This window comes from Bos javanicus, chromosome 8 (assembly GCF_032452875.1).
Source record: "Bos javanicus breed banteng chromosome 8, ARS-OSU_banteng_1.0, whole genome shotgun sequence".
Lineage (NCBI taxonomy): Eukaryota > Metazoa > Chordata > Mammalia > Artiodactyla > Bovidae > Bos > Bos javanicus.
Genome location: NC_083875.1, coordinates 86,079,577 through 86,089,812, shown reverse-complemented (window position 1 = coordinate 86,089,812; position 10,236 = coordinate 86,079,577). Strand labels below are relative to the sequence as shown.

General features: G+C 45.7%; 1 long non-coding RNA gene across 1 annotated transcript in view; it reads left to right on the top strand.

Moving 5' to 3' along the window:
• LOC133253054 (uncharacterized) overlaps window positions 1-10,236 on the top strand; it is a 76,711-nt gene that overhangs the window by 30,398 nt on the left and 36,077 nt on the right. The gene's annotated exons all lie outside the window — the stretch shown is intronic.

The window sequence follows — 10,236 nt, the reverse complement described above, 5'->3', positions numbered from 1 at the left end:
TCTTTACTGAAAGAGTTTTCTGACTCTGCCTAATTTAGAAGATAAACATAACTGGAATCCAGTCCACCTCATATGCATACTTTCAGCTTTAGGATTTGGTGGGATTGAGTGAGGAACAGGAAGCCTGCCTCTATCTAGCTCACAGTCTATGAGCTGGGTGATTATAAGCAGTGACTACTAGCCTCTCTCCTGTTTCTTCACCCACAGTATGTGGAACTGGGTCCTCGCTAATCCCTACCAGCCCTGTAACTCTGTGCATCTAGTCTGGCTTTCCTAACCTCCACCCCTGTCACAAAGGGGGCAGTTTTAGAGGTCTTACCTGGACTGTGGGTTCTTCGGAAGATGAACTAGTCTTAAAAAGAAGCATTGGTTGGACACTCAGACTGGGCCAGGCAGTTGTCACGTTGCGTGAGTGCTCAGTAGCTCAGTCGTCTCTAACTCTGGGAGACCCCATGAACTGTAGCCCACCAGGCTCCTATGTTCATGGTATTCTCCAGGCAATAATACTGGAGTGGGTTGCCATGCCCTCCTCCAGGGGAATCTTCCTGACCCAGGGATTGAACTGTTATCTGTCATTTAATCTCCACAACTGGAAGAGGCTCAAGTCATTAGCTTTCATCTGCATCATTGAAACTGAAGCCTGGAGAGGTCGAATAACCTGCCCAGGGCTTCAGTTCATGAAGATGGCAGAGCTTGTGATATACACTTGCTTTGCTTCTGACGGGCTGTTGCTGCAAAGATGAGGTCCTCCTACAGATGTTCCCAGTGAGATATACAGTTTCCCTACACTCCTAGATGTGTTCATGAGACCACGGAGAGCAGGGAGAAAGGAGTGAAAACCCATCATGTGTGCTCTCAGCATCCATTTGACAAACACAGATTGAGGACTGAACATGTTTGAGACACATAATGGGTCGTGTAGGGGCTTAACATGCCCATTATTCATGACAGGTTCGTTAGGACTGGTGCTTTGCACATACCACCCTGTTTACTTACCACATGGCTCCTGAGTAACTGACTAATTCATGAACACAGACAAGGCAAATCCTTGCTCGTAGAGAGCTTGCAGTCCAAAGGAAATGGCAGGTACAGGAGGAGAGGTGTGGATGTCCCAGGCGGCCCACTGGCCATTTCTTCTCTGACTGTCTTCCAGGACCGTGGCCAGAAATATCAACTCTGTCCCATCAAACTATCTGACATGGGGGAATGGTCGTGTCAGAAGCTTTTGGCCAGTGAGGCTTGCATTGAAGTCTGCTGAAAGGATTTGGGAGAAACTTTCTTGCTTTCCTGATGAAAGAGATTGATGCAAATTTCAGCACAGTTTCCTTCATCTTTCTGCCTTGTATGAAAATGTAGAACTTGGAGTTGCAGCAGCCACTTTGCAACCATGAGGATTACAAATATGAAGCCTAACATCAGTGATTAGCAGCACTGATGCTGGTACTCACCTCCCTCCAGCTCAATGTACATGAGTAAGCAAAGCCACCATGAAATGGGTTTGCAATCCTAACTGATTAAGCAGCAAGTATTATAAGCCATGGTGATAAACTAGAAGCATTTTGAGAATACCATCTTACAAGAGAAAGGACTGTGGACAGTGTAGCAGAGCTTGTTGCTTGCTTTGCAGAGGTGTTGTCTTCTGGCTTGCTAACAGGTCCCCAGCTACATTCAAGACTCCAGAGTGTTTGTAGGGAAAGTGCAAATTAGCTAAGATGGCTTATTCAGGCTCTCTCGCCCCACGTTTTGTAAATAATGACTATGTAACGGCTGAGATCACTTATAGCACTGCACATGCCCTGCATGAAGTACTCACTTGGTCACAGGTTGTGTGGGGTACTCAGATATGTGAGCTCCACCTAGAAAGCATTTATTGCTACCTCATGGCTGTGTCTGTTGGGTTAGCCACCAGAGGAGAAAATATAAAGTGTCTACTGCTACGGCTGCTGCATCAGTCAGTGGAGAATAAACATGTCTGCAGTTCTACAGCTTCTCAAGTTTTCTTCAGACTTTCCCACTTGCACCTTATCTACCATGAGTTCAGCAAACAGTGTAAATAGCGAGACAATTAGCGTCATGAACAGGATGAAGAACAATATAGTGCTCCATCCTGAGGTGTCCCTGACTGAGACAAGACCCCAAAAGCAATGTCATCTCTCTTCCCAGTCACTCGGATCTTTAGGCTAGCTTCATTACACGGCCCACTTCCCTCCAATGAGACATTAGGGGGATTTTGCCAGAAAGTTACTGGGAAACTTTTCCACCATAATAAAAGGGGAAATATCCCACTTTTTTTTTTTTTTTTGGCCTTGAGTATAGTTGTGTGAAGACATGATCTTGGAGCTACAGCAGCCATCTGTGATAGAGAGGTAATCCCTGAAGATCAGCAGAGGCACTGACCCAGACTACTGATACTGACATCAGTGAGCTGGCTCTAGACTTCTTGTAGGTAAAGTGTAGACGTCCTCAATGCTTAAATCCTATTGGCTGATCAGGCTCACAAGCTCATTCTTGGCTTGTGCACAGACTTCCTGAAGCACTAGATGTTTGGCTCCTCATGTCCAAGCCTCTTAAAGGCCGCATGGTCAGTCAGGACTGGGAGCAGCAGGCTGGGCAGGTAAGCACTGGCCTCAGTCTACTCCCCCAGTCCCTGGCTGTCTTGGGAACTGCCAGCAGGAAGCAAGCTTTTGTTCATTAAGCCATTGCTTTTTTGTTCATTTTTTATTGTGCTAAAATATACAAAACATAAAATTTACCTTTTTAAACCCTCCCTTTTTTTTTTCACACTGCATATCATGTGAGATCTTAGTTCCCTGATCAGAGATGGAACCCATGCTCCTTACAGTGAAAGCTCAGAGCCCTAATCACTGGACAGCTAGGGAATTTCCTTAACCATGTTTAAGTGCACAATTCAGCCTGAAGTGCATTCAAACTGTTGAGTGACCATCAGTTCAGTTCAATTCAGTCACTCAGCCATGTCTGACTCTTTGCGACCCCATGAATTGCAGCACGCCAGGCCTCCCTGTCCATCACCAACTCCCAGAGTTCACTCAAACTCACGTCCATCGAGTCGGTGATGCCATCCAGCCCTCTCATCCTCTGTCGTCCCCTTCTCCTCCAACCCCCAATCCCTCCCAGCATCAGAGTCTTTTCCAATGAGTCAACTCTTCGCATGAGGTGGCCAAAGTATTGGAGTTTGAGCTTTAGCATCAGTCCTTCCAAAGAACACCCAGGACTGATCTCCTTTAGGATGGACTGGTTGAATCTCCCTGCAGTCCAAGGGACTCTCAAGAGTCTTCTCCAACACCACAGTTCAAAAGCATCAATTCTTTGGCGCTCAGCTTTCTTCACAGTCCATCTCTCACATCTATACATGATCACTGGAAAAACCATAGCCTTGACTAGATGGACCTTTGTTGGCAAAGTAATGTCTCTGCTTTTTAATATGCTATCTAGGTTGGTCATAACTTGCCTTCTAAGGAGTAAGTGTCTTAATTTCATGGCTGCAATCACCATCTGCAGTGACCATCACCGCTCTCCACTTCCAGAATTTTTCATCTTGCAAAACTAAAACTGACCCATTAAACAGTTGCCCCTTCTCTCCTCCCCAAGCTCTTGGCAACCCTTCCCCTACCCCTGGAACCACCTCTTATAGATGGAAAGTGACAGAGAGGAGGTGTGGAGGCCACAGGTCTTTGGCTGGACCCAGGCAGGACAGCCTCTAGGGTCAAGCTCTGGTGGTGCCACAGGAGCTGGAGAGGGTAGGCACAGTATGGTGATCCTCCTCCCTCCCAGGCAGGACTCAGGTGGGAAGAAACCAAGAAAGGGATTGGAGAGGCCAGAAGGTCCAGGGGGGACCAAGGAGAGAAAGTGTCCAAGCTGCCTCTCAATTTGGTGGGGGAGACCCGGAACCTCAGTCATTACCCGTGGCTTCAGGAGAGCAGGGAGTGGAACCCACATGGAAGCCAGATGGTTGGCTTCAGGAACCAGGAATGCAGGAGGGAGGAGCAGCAGATCCACCCACACTGCGCATCTGCCAGGCACCCTGAGCTCTTCCCGCAAATGCTGGACTGAGCAAAGGCGGACACCTTCCTCCCACCTTGTCCTCCCTCCCTGTCCCCATCGCGTTTCCGCTTGAGAGTGGGCTTTTCCTGGTTTTCTATTTTTTTTCACTTACCCTCTTCCTGCGGCAGCGTCTTCCCCGCTTGTGTCCACCTTGGACACCAGCTCTGCGCCAGGCGCCTGCTGGGATGGAGGGTCAGACTTTAATGAGAAGCTACCCCTGCCTTCCAGGATCTGGCAGTCAACAGCAGCTGGGTCAGGGAGCCAGCAGTCTGCATCCAGACTCTTGCTGTCACTTGGCCTGGGCCCCAGGAAGCCATGCAGAGAAAGGTTCCCCTTGGGGCGACCCAGGAGAATGGATGTCACTGAGGGAAGGGTGAAAACAGAGCAGGAGGGCTCAGGGTGTGGGGGTCCTGAGACCCCTGAGTCCTGAGTGGTGCAGGTGGCAGTTTGATGTCTAGAAGGCAAGGTCCCAGTGAGGCTGAGGGGGACGGGTGTGGAGACACAGCTTTGGAAAGCAAGGGAAGTGTAGAGGGAAACCCAGAGACTGAACGGGGGTTGGAGATGAAGGGATGGAGCTGAAAGACAATTACCATGAATCTGTGGACAAAGTGAAGGCTGGGCAGGAGAAGGGAGGAAGTGGAGGCAGAGGTGAGAGAGTGAAGCCTCTGGAGGAAACGATTAAAAAGAGCAGCGTCGTGTAAAGTTGCTTACCACCTGGCCCAGCCATCCCTCTCCTAGGCTTTTTACCAAAAGAAACCGAAACCAAGTTTTGGGGGGAGAACCTACCCAAGCTCATGTATCGTCATGTCCTTTATTCACAATTGGCAAGAGCTAGAACCGGCAAGTGTCCTCGGGGGAATGGATAAACACTCCATGGTCCGTCCACACAACAGAAACTCCCTCAGCTCAAAAATGAGCAAACGACAGATGGAGGCAGCATTGGCGAATGGCAAGTGGATTTTGTGAAATTGAGAAAAACCAGACCTGCAAAGGCTGCATATTGTCTGACATTCTGGAAATGCAAAACCATAGGGACAGAAAGCAGATGATTGGGTGCAGGGCTGGGGGTGAGGGCTGCCAAAGGACATGAAGGGGCTTTCTATATGCATGGTGCAGTCCTGTATCCTGACTATGGTGGTGATTACAAGACAGTGTGTGTTTGTCAAAACTTAGAACATGAAGACGAAGAAGGCAATGGCAACCCACTCCAGGATTCTTGCCTGGAAAGTCCCATGGATGGAGGGGCCTGGTGGGCTACAGTCCCTGGGGTCGCTGGGAGTCAGACACGACTGAGCAACTTCACTTTCACTTTTCACTTTCATGCATTGTAGAAGGAAATGGCAAGCCACTCCAGTGTTCTTGCCTGGAGAATTCCAGGGACGGTGGAGCCTAGTGGGCTGCCATCTACGGGGCCACACAGAGTTGGACATGACTGAAGCGACTTAGCAGCAGCAGCAGCAACAGCAGCAGAACATGAAGAAGCAATAGTATTTCAGAAAAACATCTACTTCTGCTTTATTGACTGTGCCAAAGCCTTTGATTGTGTGGATCACAACAAACCATGGAAAGCTCTTCAAGAGATGGGAATACCAGACCACCTTACCTGCCTCCTGAGAAGCTTGTATGCAGGGCAAGAAGCATCAATTAGAACTGGACATGAAACAACAGAATGGTTCAAAATTGGGAAAGGAGTATGTCAAGGCTGTATATTGTCACCCTGCTTATTATTTAACTTATATGCCAAGTACATCAGGCAAAATGCTGGACTGGATGAAGCACAAGCTGGAATCAAGATTGCCGGGAGAAATATCAATAACCTCAGATATGCAGATGATACCATCTTTATGGCAGAAAGCAAAGAGGAACTACAGGGCCTCTTGAAGGTGAAAGAGGAAATTGAAAAAGCTGGCTTAAAACTCAACATTCAAAAAATGAAGATCATGGCATCTAGTCCCATCACTTCATGGCAAATAGATGGGGAAACAAGGGAAACAGTGACAGACTTCATTTTCTTGAGCTCCAAAATCAAGAGATGGGAATACTGTGGGTAGTGACTGCAGCCATGAAATTAAAAGACACTTTCTCCCTGGAAGAAAATCTATGAAAATCTAGACAATGTATTAGAAAACAGAGACATCACTTTGCTGACAAAGGTCCATATGGTTAAAACTATGGTTTTTCCAGTGGTCGAGTGTGGAGCTGAGAGTTGGACCATAAGGAAGGCAGAGTGCCGAAGAATTGATGCTTTTGAATGGTATTGTTGGAGAAGACACTTGAGAGTCCCTTGGACTGCAAGGAGATGAAACCAGTCAATCCTAAAGGAAATCTACACTAAATATTCATTGGAAAGACTGATGCTGAAGCTGAAGCTCCAATACACTGGCCATCTATGCAAAGAGCCCACTCCTTGGAAAAGACCCTGATGCTGAGGAAGATTGAGGACAGGAGGAGCAGAGGGTGACAGAGAATGAGATGGTTCAATGGCATCACCAACTCAATGGACATGAGTTTGAACAAGCTCTGGGAGATGTTGAAGGACAGGGAAGCCTGGCATGCTGCAGTCCATGGGGTCTCAAAGAATTGGACACAACTTAGCAATTGAACAAGAACATGAAAAGCAGAAACTTTGACTGTATATTAATTATATCTAATATTTCTTATTGTTGTTCAGTCACTAAGTTGTATCCAATTCTTTTGTGACCCCATGGACTGTATAGCCCATCAGGCTCCTCTGTCCATGGGATTCTCCAGGCAAGAATACTGGAGTAGGTTGCCATTTCCTTCTCCAGGGGATCTTCCCAACCCAGGGATTGAACCCACATCTCCTGCATTGCAGGTGCATTCTTTACCACTGAGCAACTAGGGACGCTCCATATATATTAATAATAAACCTGAATTTAAAATAAGCAGCTACTGGAGTGACAGCCTTCTTGAGGGAGGTGGCTGAGCCAGGGTGGCTGGTCATGCTGTGAAGGGCTGAGAAGGAGCAAAATGTGAGGTCAGGCATTGGGGGAGAGTTCAGGAAGGGGCTTCTCCAGACAAGCCTGGTTTTTGGAGCTGGGGGAGGAACAGATCCTGGAGGTTCCCATTTCTTCCTGGTCATCCCATCAGTGTTCTGTGCCAGAGACAGCTTCAGGAGATGACTGACCCCCTTCCCGATCAGACCGCCCCCCATGGGTGTCCTGGAGAGGTCACCGTTCTTTTTTCACCTTCTCCTGAGTGTTACAAGAGCTCCTGCACAAGCCATCTCCTTGGCCAGTGTCAGAAAAAGGGTCAAAGAAAAGTGATTTCCTCAGGGTCAAGAGCGGATGCCAAATGAGAAGATGGGTCTCTGAACTCCTGGATCCCTGTTTGTCAGGACTTCTAGGGCACCAGAGAGCATGCACAGCCATCTACACACTCATCTTGGAAGGTGGCTCAATCTCTGGCTGCTTGGGAGGTGCCAGCCTCCAAGACACAATTCGGTATTTAAAAGAGAAAATATGTATGTGTTCCAGCCTTTCTAAAGGCACCTAGGCTACAAGCCCAGTGGGCCAGGGGAAGAAGAGGTCCCAGGCCTGTGGGATATTCAGCATCTTAGCTCCAAATGATCCGTGAACCTCAGCAAAATCCTGGGGCCCAGAACAACCTCAATCAGATATTTCATCAGCTCTGGGGGGAAATGGGGACTTGGAGTCAACACCAAGTTGATCTAAACAAAGTAAAGGAATATGGATTTAAAAGAGTGGAAAAGGAGGGAGCCCCTTGAAAATTGGCACCAAAACCATCTCTAGCTTTCTCTCTCCTACAATCCAGGCACAGAGTAATTTGGTCTCAGAATGGAAGGCCAGAAGCCCTTCCATGATCATATCTTTGTCCAGAATTCTCATCCCCTTACTTTCTGTGGGCCACATTCAAGTATCCTCCCTGGCCTGGGAGCCTCTCCTTCTTCCCAAGGAAATTTGGGTCCAGAGCTCCATGTGCTCCCAGGGCCACCTGGCTCCCTAGACAGGAACCAGCTGTGCATCCCCAGTTCCTAAGAAGGGGATAGGAGACCTGAAGGTGCTTAAGTGAGGATTGAATGGATGATGCCAGAGAGAAAGAATTTAGATGGTCCCATATTTAATTCAACTTTCTGCTCTGTGGCTCAGACACAGTACTTTCTAAAGGACCATTTCTCATTTGCCTGAAGGTTTATTTTATACAGAGTTTCTTCATGACTCACAGTTCCTGGGCAGCAGCCAGGAGTCTCTGTCTATCAGAATTCCTGGGGTGATGACTCCTGGGCACACCATCAGTGCCATTGCAGGAGGCAACAGGCTGAACCTTTTCTGAAGCTTTAATTAAACTGAAGTTTCTGTGCCTCAATTTAATTAGTCTGTGGATACTGTGGTTGTCAAAATTTTTAATTGTTGAAAAAAAATCCTTATGCGGCTGTAATGGCTAAGTCTTCTCTGAATCCTTTAAATATAGAGAGCAGGAAGAAAAACATCTGGTAACAGAGGTTATGTTCTGAGGGTGGTGGCCAAAAAATTTCATGCATTAGTCAGAGTCTAGAAAAATACTGAGGAGAGAACGTAAGACATCTGTTAAAAAGCAGATTTTTCCAAACTTAGTCCTTCAGAAATTCTCAGGAAAAATAATATTTAAAATAAGAAATACACTTCAATTCATTTAAAGGTATTTTAGATTGTAAAAACAAAATTCCCACTGTAAAAATATTAAAGCTCATACAGGTTCTCTGAAGATTGAGTCAACAAACATCAGAGCCCACTTGTGTGTCAGCCATTTTTTTTTAACTTTAAAAAATAACATAGTTAATATGTGGGCCTATTTGTGTTAAAAATTTTTCAAATAATGCACTTAAAGCCCCAGTCCCCTTTGACAGTAACAACCCATTCCAATCCCCTCCCAGAGAAAACCATTGTGAACATCTAATGTTCTCCTTTCCAAAATGTTTTCTTTCATCATCTACACATTTTTATTTTATCTTAACAACTTTATTGAGGTACAATTGACATACAGTATTTAAAGTGTACAGTTGATAGGTTCTGACATGAGACCAATATGACAACCAATGTGTTGACCATATCCATCTCCTCCGAAGTTGCCTCGTGCTCCTTTGTGACTCCTCCCTTATTGCCGTCCCCTACCCCAGACAACCACACACTTGTTTCCAGGCACTACAGGTTACTTTTCCATTTTCTAGAGTGATATACAAGTGAAATCATCAATATGTACTTTTGTTGGGGGAGGATTGACTTCCACTCAGCACAATTAGGCTGAGATTCATTCCTGTTTCTTTTTTTTTTTCATTCCTTTTGCTGTTTCAATGGTTGATTCCTTTTTATTGCTGGGTGGCATTCCATGTGCAGATAAACCAAAATGTAGTTATCCGCATACCCGCTCATGGACATTTGTGTTGTTTCCAGTTTGGGGATATTCCACATACAGCTGATATGAGCACTGATGTAGGAGTCTTAGTAGGGACAAACATATTTTTTTCCTCTTGGGTAAATGCCTAGGAACGTAATGGTTGGATCACATAGTAGGTGCATGTTTAACTGTTCAAGGTATTGCTAAACTGTTTTCGAAAGTATGTATCATTTTGTTTCTTGACATCCTCACCAACACTTGGTATGGTCCGTCTTTTTCATTTTAACCATTTTGAAAGATGTGAAGTGATATCTCATTGTGGCTTTCATTTGCATTCCTCTGACTAATAATGCTTAGCATCTCCTTTTGTGCTTCTCTGTCAACTTTGTATCTTTGGTGTTGTATACAAATCTTTTGCACTTTAAAAAATTTAGGTTGTTTTTTTCTTTTGTTGAATTCTGAGAGGTTTTATATAGTCTGGATTCAAGCCTTTTATCTTATATGTCTTGCAAAATTCTTTCCTAGTCTATGGCTTGTCTTTTCATTTTCTTAACAGTGTTTTTGAAGAGCAGAAGTTTTAAACATTGAGCAGTTTAAACGGAGTTTTCTTCCTTAAAACAAGTTGATTAATCAAACCTGGAGCTACTTTACAGCACTGTGCATTTGCAAGACACGTGTCTCCCAAATGACCCCAGAACCAAGAATCTTCAGTCTAGAAAACTCAAAGAATAGAAATGCTGCCACTGGAGCCGTTTATGAAGTGAGCAGTCCTTCAGTAAGGAAATTTCAGTTTCCAGCAGCTGATCACAATATACGGAC